The sequence below is a fragment of the Cebidichthys violaceus genome, unplaced genomic scaffold (genome assembly GCF_023349555.1).
Source record: "Cebidichthys violaceus isolate CVI_PGR_0920_01 unplaced genomic scaffold, fCebVio1.0.p SCAF_52, whole genome shotgun sequence".
Classification (NCBI taxonomy): domain Eukaryota; kingdom Metazoa; phylum Chordata; class Actinopteri; order Perciformes; family Stichaeidae; genus Cebidichthys; species Cebidichthys violaceus.
Window position 1 is genome coordinate 621454 of NW_027176728.1, and position 10063 is coordinate 631516.

Below are 10063 nucleotides of genomic sequence, written 5' to 3' on the forward strand. Positions count from 1 at the left end.
AGGAAATGTGTGGTTGAGTTCTTGAGGTTTTAACATTGTGGAGATTTCTGTCCAAAGTGCTACACTACAATAACGCATAGACTTTGAGGGGGTTTCTCTCTCTTCCAATTCCTCACCAACTCTGCTCTCCTACCAAGAACCTGAAAGGTAAACTTTTGATAATCGTCACAAATTGCTGAGGGAACTGACAACAGTCAGGAGCCATAGGATATTTGGCAGACAGCAAGCAAATTGTGAATGACTTGTTAATGTTTTGGAAGAGGGATCCCACCTCTGTTACTCTCCTTTTTGCATCCTTATCCAAATTGAGGGTCTAAGGACAGAGGGTGTTGTATGTTGTAGAGATTATGAAGCCCCTTGAGGCAAATTTGATTTGTTACCCATAAAAATTGACTTCAATTGACACGTGCGGCGAGATCTTATACAGAGCTGAGAGACGTACACCCAAAAACAACTCTGTTCTGTCATCAGGTGCTCCTGGATACGCATCATAGACAATATACAAGAAGTGGACGTGGTCATCGTGACCTCACCCATTGGTTTGTGGACTGCCGTTTTGAAGCCTCGAGTTCGGCGTCGCCATCTTGGATTACGGCCGTCGCCATGTTGTTTTTTTGCAACCAATGAACGGTTACCATATTTGGAATGAGGAGTGACAAAGACGCCGTATACGGCTCTGATGGCGGCAGTGACCTGTCAATCACAGTAGCCCCGCCCTAAAGCATACCCTGCTTTATGGTCTGTTTGACTCTAAATGGATCATAATTTCATAAATGAACATCATGCTGTATTGAAGAAGACTTGAAACTAGAGATTGAGACCATAAACTCATGTTTACAATGTTTACTGAGGGAATAAATCAAGAGAGAAGTAGAGTCATTTTAGACTAGACTTCTATACAACCAGAGGAGTCGCCCCCTGATGGACATTAGAGAGAATACACGTTTTAAGACACTTCAGTATTTGCTTCACTCGGCAGAACCGGAGGTTGCCGCCTGGCCTGCAACTTCTTCTTCACTTGTTGTGCTAATGCTAACGGTTTCATGTTCCTTATATACTCTGTGCGCATGGCGTGTTTTCGAAACGACTGGAAGAAGAATATTAGTGAAAATGAAACGAATGAATAACGATCATCACTGAATAACTAGTTTGTGCACGTCACCCCACGTGTGACCTGTCAGTGACTTTGATAAGATGGTGGAAAAACTGCACTGAAGCATTTAGCTGTATGAGTGGAGCAAAAAGTTAGCAGTGCCGGCTAAATACTTGTCTCATGCTGTACTCCTGTACAGACGATCTGCAGCGAATGTGAGGCTGTAACGGGTGTCTGAATGAACTGTATGTGCGCTCATAATGAGCGGACAGTGAAACTGCTCATCGGGCAGCTAGAACTCTCTCTCTGTTGGAGCAGGACACTGTGTGAGGGAAGTCCCTCATTCAATAAGGACACCCAGTTCACATGTTAAATTTACACATCAACAATAAGGATTAAAGATGGTACATAAGAAAGCCGAGGAATGTAAGTAGAGACTATAATCAAACAACTGGTTTATTCATCAAACATTCCATTTTAGGTATTGAATCTGCTCAGACAAAAACGAGTAAATAGATAATTTGACAACTACTCTCTCATCTCGTGAGGCCAGAGCCTGGAAGACGTTCAAATAAGAGAGTAAAACGTGTAAAATAAATACCCACAAGTGAACATAACGCTGTGGTGGTAAGGTGAAATGTCGCAGCAAAGTGCCGTCCCATTCGTATTCACACCATGTCAAGCCCTCACAGTCTGTCTCACTCAACCATTTATCAGGTGATGACCGAGAAGTCCCCGAGGGTTCAGGTTTTAAGGCCTTAAGGGGGACCGTGGGACCGGGCCTGTCCTCTCACAGACGTACCTCACGCCCTGTGGGTTCCAACATACCTACACTGCCACCTGTTGTTCAGTAGGCTGCACTGCATCGCTTGTCGTGTTTTGACACTGAATGCATTCAAAACACACAAATTCAGCCAAATAACCAAGCAACCAGATCACGTTGCACACAATAACACACTATTATAAAAACGTTTGCATTCATATTGTAGAAGTGCAACTAAATGGCTGTACATGGAATTATTATAATAAAAAATAAAAGCTCATCTAAGGTCACTGGTGATTAGAAAGTATAACATATAGAGAATAGAGATTGTTGAAATAGACATTTTTATTTCCTGATATATTCAATAGGGTCGTATGGAAGCAAATAAAAAGAGAAGTGTTTGAATTTTAGGTGCCACTGTAAACTTGATATTGAAATTTAAACACCACTGAATTAATAGTTTTGAAGTATGTTACTTTGAAAATTACATTTGTATTTGTTCTCAGTTTTTATTTGATTTTTGAATGTCCCATAGCAACATCCAGGCTACCCAGGACGGGATGGGCAATCAGGCCTGAATGCAATCAAATGTCAAAGATGACAACCAGTGAGAACAACGGAGCTCTGTGGCTCTTTTTTTACTAAATTGTTTTCATTTTTAATTTCCAGCAACCTGGACATATTTTATTGAAGTTTGTTTTGTTTTTTGAAACTTGAATTCTTTGATCTAAATGTGTGAACATTCAAAATGTATATTTGTATATATGTATATTTGAGTCAGCAAATCAAAAAAAATCATATTTCAATTTCAAAGAGGTGAATTCCGAACAAATAAATTGCCTAGAAACATGTTTTTCAAAGTAAAATATTTACATAGTTTTCAAAATAAAACATTTCAATGCAAAAAAAAAAAAAAAATCAATATTAACTATACAGTAGCTATCAAAATCGTAATACTTCTGCCCATTATTTGCTTCTATACATTGTTCTTGTTTTGTTTAAACTCTGCTATTTTCCTAATAGGATCCTTTGTATTGTGAATAAACAGTTAATAAACAGTTTTGCACACATTGTGATACCTTTGGGAGGAAAGTATCTGTATTCGCTGCACAACGTTGTCACATTCAAATCAAACTGTTTATTATGTGATGGAGCTTGCTCACGGTCAGACCAATTCTACATCCACCATGAAACATGTTTCTACTTTTTTAATGTTCTTTTTAGAGCAAAGATTAGGAGGAAATGACAGGAACTGTAGCTCGTGATGGAGAAGTGCTGCAAACCACGAAGTCACATCAACCTCACACACTGCCGACACATGTCACGTCTTTATTTCAAATAATAGAGCTGCACCAATGAAGGAGCTTAATCTTAATGAAAAGATTAGAAGGAACAATAATCAACAGGACTTATACAATGTGTAATGATGCCAAAATGTAAAATAAATAGATAATAAAACTGGAAATGAATGCCTGCATATTCTTTTTTTATACAATTTTTTGGTACATTTAATGGTGTATTAATGTATTTATCGAGTCACTCACTTATTCATCTTCAGTGTTGACAGCTTCCACCCTCCATCGCTGTGTAACATGACAAAGAGTCTGTCAAAGCGGCGTCGGCTCTTTCCTTTTTTTTAAGTTTTTAAGAAATCCCAAAGATTGATATCTCAACATCTGCTTGACTTGGATGTCACAAAGGTAATGACAAAATATGCTTTTGTCCGAAATATGATTCGGAAGAATTGACCAGGATTACAACATACAATATTACTGACCTGTTTCCTTATTAAAGTGGGCAAAAGTCTTGACTCTAATGAAATGAGCCAAAGTGACTTCCAACATCTTTAAACACAAAGTGTTGTCCTGAGTTTCTGTCTGATTATATTTAATAATCTACACTCTCATGCATTACAGGATGAATCATGTTATCTTACATTTCATAAAAAAAGGTTTCATGTCAAGAATGAAAATATAAACTTTGTGGTCGACACAAAACATAAAGCAGGTGAATTGATGCAATGAAATACAGTTTATTCATCATTTTGCCTGTGAATTAGACCACAACAGGTAGCCTACATAGTAGTGCATTCAATGAATACAATGTGTTTAAAAAAGGAATTCTTACCGTCCATCATTTCAAATGCTTACTTCTACATACAGTTCAACGACGTTGACGTTGTGATGCTCCGATAAACCTGACAAATGGTGCATTTTCTGCTGAAGATTTCATTTTGAGCCCTACATTTCGGGTGCAGCAGTTTGGGTTAGAAGCCACATTGTTGTAGAAAATGAAGCACAAGCAATCCAAAATCATGTAAATTCTGTGAAAGGTCAAATATACTGCCATTCTGACACAATACTTACAATTTGCAGTCTGCAATTTGGAACTAATATAGTTCATATTGTGGCTAATAACTCTGTTTTATTATTCAAATGTGTTATGTATTTGTTTGTACTACTCAGTATGTCTATTGCGTATCATCCATTATGACCTGGTTCACCACCGATCAATTACACTTATTAGGAAAATGGTGACACATAATCCCTGAACAAGAGAGACTTGTGACGTGGAGGCAGTTGGTTCTCTTCTGTCTTCATTTGTATGTCGTCGTGTTTTACTTTTTAACGCTCATGGTCTCTTCACTTTACAACCAGAGAGGATGGAATTTGTTTTTCGGCGCTTGTGTTTCGCAGATAAATGTGACTCAGAATAAAAGGGGAATGGGATTATTTAATGTGTGAGTTCTTGATCCTGATTGGAGAGATTACAGTGGACAACTAGACGACACTAGACTGCGGGTTAACTATGGGTTAACTTTAGCCGTGGGTAGAAAACCACCCAGGACAAAGGGTTGTATTGATCCAGTGATAGAACTGTCATCACATCACTGTCTGGAACCCAGTAGCAGTATTGCGTTTGTGCAATATTTCCCCCCCCACACTGTGATTTTTAGTCTGTAACAATTATTCTCATGATTAACTAATCTAATGATGATTTTTTTATCTAAAAAAAAAAAAAAAGTATTTAGATAACTTGGTTTACCCAAAAACCAAATTCTATTTAATTTAGTGAGAAAAGCACCAAATGTTCACATTTTGCAGCAAATACCAAACGTTAATATTTTAGTTTAACGGATAATTCAGACGGTTAAAGCTAGGGTTGTTAATCTAGGGACACTAGCAAGAGTGCTCAGATAATCCAACTCAACCCCCCCCCCCCCCCCCCCCCCTTCAGGCCACTCCCTCAAACGTATCATTATGAACGTAAACATATTGTAATATGGTTCGAACGTGGTTATTGTTAGTACTCACAGCTGTCACAGATACCGCATTGTTTATTTCATTTGATTTATTGATCGCTGTCAGGATGTAATGAGAATATCAACAAACATGACCCCCAAAAAGTGAAGGAAATGACCAATCCTAGCTTTAGTTGATTATCAGAATTGTTGACAGCAGGGAGACGTGTAGAATTCGTTTTTGATGACATTTATTCTCCAGAATAAATCCCACTCACCTCCAGAGTGAGATGGATATCTCCACTCCTTCACAATGAAACCCAAACTATCTGCATTTCTGCACATCACAGGAACTCAGTGAGACACTTTGGATTCGTTGTGCTGACTTCGGTGACATCTTAACTCAACGAGGTTGATCAGCTCTTGTACTGCTGACCTGTTAATGCTGCTGCTTCTCATGTTGGTGACGTGAGAGTTATTCAAGTAAGCTATTCTCATTCCCTGTACGTTTGGACGAGAGACTCTGCACTGTACATGAATGCTGTATGAGGTCTCACTTTAGTCCCAGACCACAACTACAATTAAACTAATGTCTGTGTGGCCCCCCCCCCCCCCCCCCCCTACCCCCCCTACCCCTTACCCCTATACCCCCACCCGCACTGCAGCTTCCCCATAAACTGAGCCGGAGAGAACTCAATACCAAACCACCCGGCCCGTATCATTCACATGGCGCTTATTGGAACTGTGTGTGTGTGTGTGTGTGTGTGTGTGTGTGTGTGTGTGTGTGTGTGTGTGTGTGTTCTGCTCCTTCTTCACTGTGGTAGGGTAGTAAAAGTAGGTGTGCACCACACAAAGCAGTAAAGAGATTGCTTGTAAAACTCCCTCGCAGCCACACACACACACACACACACACACACACACACACACACACACACACATACAGAGGCAGTGTAATAAGCACCACATGAACACACACACACACTCATGTACACACACACACACACACACAGATACAAACAGACACAGGCCCTAGCAATGTTGTCACAGAAAGACGTGGGTATGACAAGACGTCAAACCTTTTATTGTTATTTTTAGTTTTTTGTACCGACCAATCAAATGATTGAATCCTATGGATCCAGTCACATCAACTCCTGTCTCTTGAAAGTGTTTGTTCACAATTTGTTCTTCTGTCTCAAACCAACAGTCAGGTGTCTATGTGAGCATTGAAACATGTCTGACTCGCTGTAGTCATCCCTCCTCTGCACACTGGTGGTTAAACGTCCCTTCTTTTACTATCTCTTCGACTCCTCCTGATCCTTTATCCAGCAAAATGATGTTATTAAATGAATAATAGTTGTATTTTTTGTATAATCACTGTTTCTGTCAATGGAGTCTGGTAGGTTAGAGGATTTACCGTCTGTTTCTTTTTTTGCATTTAACGTTGAGTTAAGTTATTTCATTGTTGGAGCAGTGGGAAGACTAACAGAGACGGTTTTGATGGGTTTTATTTTGGGCTTGAATTATGTTTCACAATGATCAGCCGGGTAAAAAAAAATTTTTTTGTCAATGGAGCCTTGTGGCTTTGAGGAGAGCGTGTTAATCATATTTTGTATGTTAATAAATCATAATAATGAATCCCTGTGGATTTAATTTATCATATATTCACTAAAAATGGCAGCAGCCTAAAACGGGAGATCTGTGTGGATCTGTCAGGGGACTGTAATCTTCCTCAGAACAATAGAACACACAACAGAACAGAAAAGTTGTTGCTCCATCATGTTTTTATTAATCATGTCATCTCACTGTGTCCTCTTCTTCTGAAGCAGGTCTGATGGCACCGACTAGAGAATCAGCTTCTGGAGTTCTCTCCATTAACCAGCTGCTAACGTTGATATATCACTCGTGGATTTATCACGTGCCTTTACAATTTCATTTTGCAGACTTTCCGTAAATTGCCTAGAGCCGCCCAGAATCATGTCCAGACGTCCTGTTCGAGAACATCGGTGTCCAAACGCGACCCGTTTGATATTCCTCGCAGTGGGTTTCAATTAAACTGCGACATTGCACTGCATGAAGTCTGAATAATGGCACCGGCATTGAAAACGATACCACGCCTCAGGAAGCGCATGTGAAACCAATAACATTTCACGTTGGCTCTGTTCCATCGACGTGCTCCGCAGGGAGCCAGCATGTCACCACAACAGTGGAGTGTCCCTCTGGGACTGTCTCCTTTTTTTTCTGCAAACTAAAACGTATTCCATCAGAGTAATTTGAAATTCCCTGTCTGTAAGCCTGCCAATACCCATTACATTACGACGGGGCCGCTCCCTTCCTGTCTTCGGTCAGAGCGGCTGGCTTGTTGAAGACAGTCGGGGTTTGTCCGTCCCACAGTGATGAGACTGAGGCTACATCCGCACTACTATATGTTTCCATTTTAAAACGCATGTCCAAGTCCTCACTACTCCAGAGTTTTAACCCCCCCCCCCAAAAAAAACAAAACATTGTGTTCTGCACAACTATAGTGAAGTTCACAAAGAAACTGTAAATGAACAAAAGCGTGAAATGCTCTCCAGTGAGACAGAGACTTCCAGCCACCAGCAGAGCTACGAGTGAGAGCAGACAACAACGAAACAGAGAGGAAACAAGTGAGAGACGTGTGTTGACCGAATTTATGGACCCGTAATCTAGTAAGCTTTGATTTAGACCTGCAGCGCTGTGACTAAGCTTGTCAATTTGTCCACTTGAGTAAATAGAGGAAGATTATAGAGGAAGATCTTAAGTATCAAGCACAACCTTTCTCTATTTAAGAGTACTATAATACTCTTATTATCTGTAACGACCAATCTACTTCCTGTTTACACGAGGATAGTCACGGGACATTCGTTTTCAGGCGTGCTAGGACGGAATTTATTTTTTCCAAACAGCGCTGAAACGCTCCGTGTGGACGGAGATCGTTTGAACATATTAGTGTGGATGTCTCTCTGCTCCACAGCTTAAATCAAGCACGCTTCCTCTGACAACGACTTTGTTCAGGTCATCAAATTTCTATTAACGTGGCAATTTCTCATTAACGCTTTTTTTTCTCGCTACGAATTAATCCGATATATTGGCTTCATAGGAGTATTTAGAGTCCGGGGTTCCTGGCCTGATGATGAGACTATTTGGGTGTGTCTTATTAGCTCCCTTTATTAGGTGCTGATGTTCTGAGTCGTAGCCTCTGGTGGCATCAGAGTCAGACAGCCACCCAACAAAGACTTTATTAGAGCACATCCCACTGTGCCCTACACACACACACACACACACACACACACACACACAGCGAGAAGACACACATGTGTACAGAAAAGGCTCCATGAACGTCTCATAGTTCATATAATAATAATGGAATTGGAGCAGACATGTCTAAGTAGGCAAAAAAAGGATTCCAGTACAATATAATGAAATGTAAATTGCTTTGCAGTAAACAGATATGCATTAGTTGTTAACGGTTCATTTACAGGTTAACTCTTGTGAATCCCTTTCAAAAAGTTGCTCCTTAGAGGACAAAAATGTCAGCAAAATTGCCATTAAATTACATATTCATAAAAAAAAATGTAGTTATTATTTGTACCAACTTCAGTCCTGATCTTAAATACCAAATGTTCATTCATTTCCAGAAATGAACCTTTTAAATATGTTTACATAGTGTCACTGTTGTTTCTCGTGAAAAAAAACCAAACATACAATTTGAATTATTTTCTGCAATTGTTAGGAGGATTTTTTATTTTTTTTACATTCTGGGAAGTGTCAGTGATTTGCCATGACATTGGTTTTGATGCATTGCATCAAGCGCATAATACAGCAGCGATAGCATGTATCTGCCCCATAAATAACATGAATAAGTGGCTCAATCTGGTGGAAAACAGTAAAAATGAAGATTTTGAAGCCAGCTTGTCTAGATTGAAAGCCTGAGATAATAGAACGCATTAGAGGAGCTGAGGTTGAACTTCCGAAATTGAATAAAAAGTGTAAAAAAGACACAAAAACTCACTCAAAAGTGATGCCAATAGGATTGACCTCTTAAAATACACTTGCCGACTGAAGGGTTAGGGTTCGGTTTATCTATTTTTTAAAAATGGCAGGGCTTGAATGCTTAGAACAGATCGAAATATTAATAATAGTGCCTGTAAAACCACAAGATATTGTTTTTTTACAGATTAAACAAATGAGATAATATTATTTTCCAAAATGTCAAACTATTCAAACTAAAGTCAGAGAAAGATTGTGGTCTGTGGTTTCCTATGTTCCTAAGTACATAGGAAATGTACTTATGACTTCTGGTGACTAGTAGTTCTTTTGATTACCAATGTTGATGCACTTATTGTAAGTCGCTTTGGATAAAAGCGTCTGCTAAATGACTGTAATGTAATGTAATGGTCTGGTTTCAGTCTCCTAATCTAATAAACAGGGACGTAAGCGTGAGGCCCGGTGTGTTTACTGTCTTAACATTAAACCAAAACTGCAACCTTTCACTAACTTTTACCAAAGGGCAAACTAACCATACAGTGGCTCAGGAGGGACATTTTCACTGCTGGATATAAAAAATCTGGATATAAAAAAACTTCCTTTATGATACTGCAAGCAATGACGCTGTTCGCGTACCGTGTGAAATGAGACGTCAGCGTTGATTTATTTCAGCTCCACTCGACAGAACAGTCTGGAAAAAAACACAAAAAAAATGAGAATATCTTTTTGGTAAGATATCACAGAAACTGTTGACGATACGTTGCTCCGATTCGCAATGATGACCGTAATAAATCTAGCTCCAACCATTCATGCCCACATCCAAGCTGCAGAAGCACTGACAGTTGAAGAACAAAAGTGGGAATATATCTTCTCCCATTTCTAAACTCCACTGACAAGAGAAACCAGGAGGTCAGTAATCGGTGAGAGAGGAAGGGACAAACGAGGCCCCCATGTCCTCCCA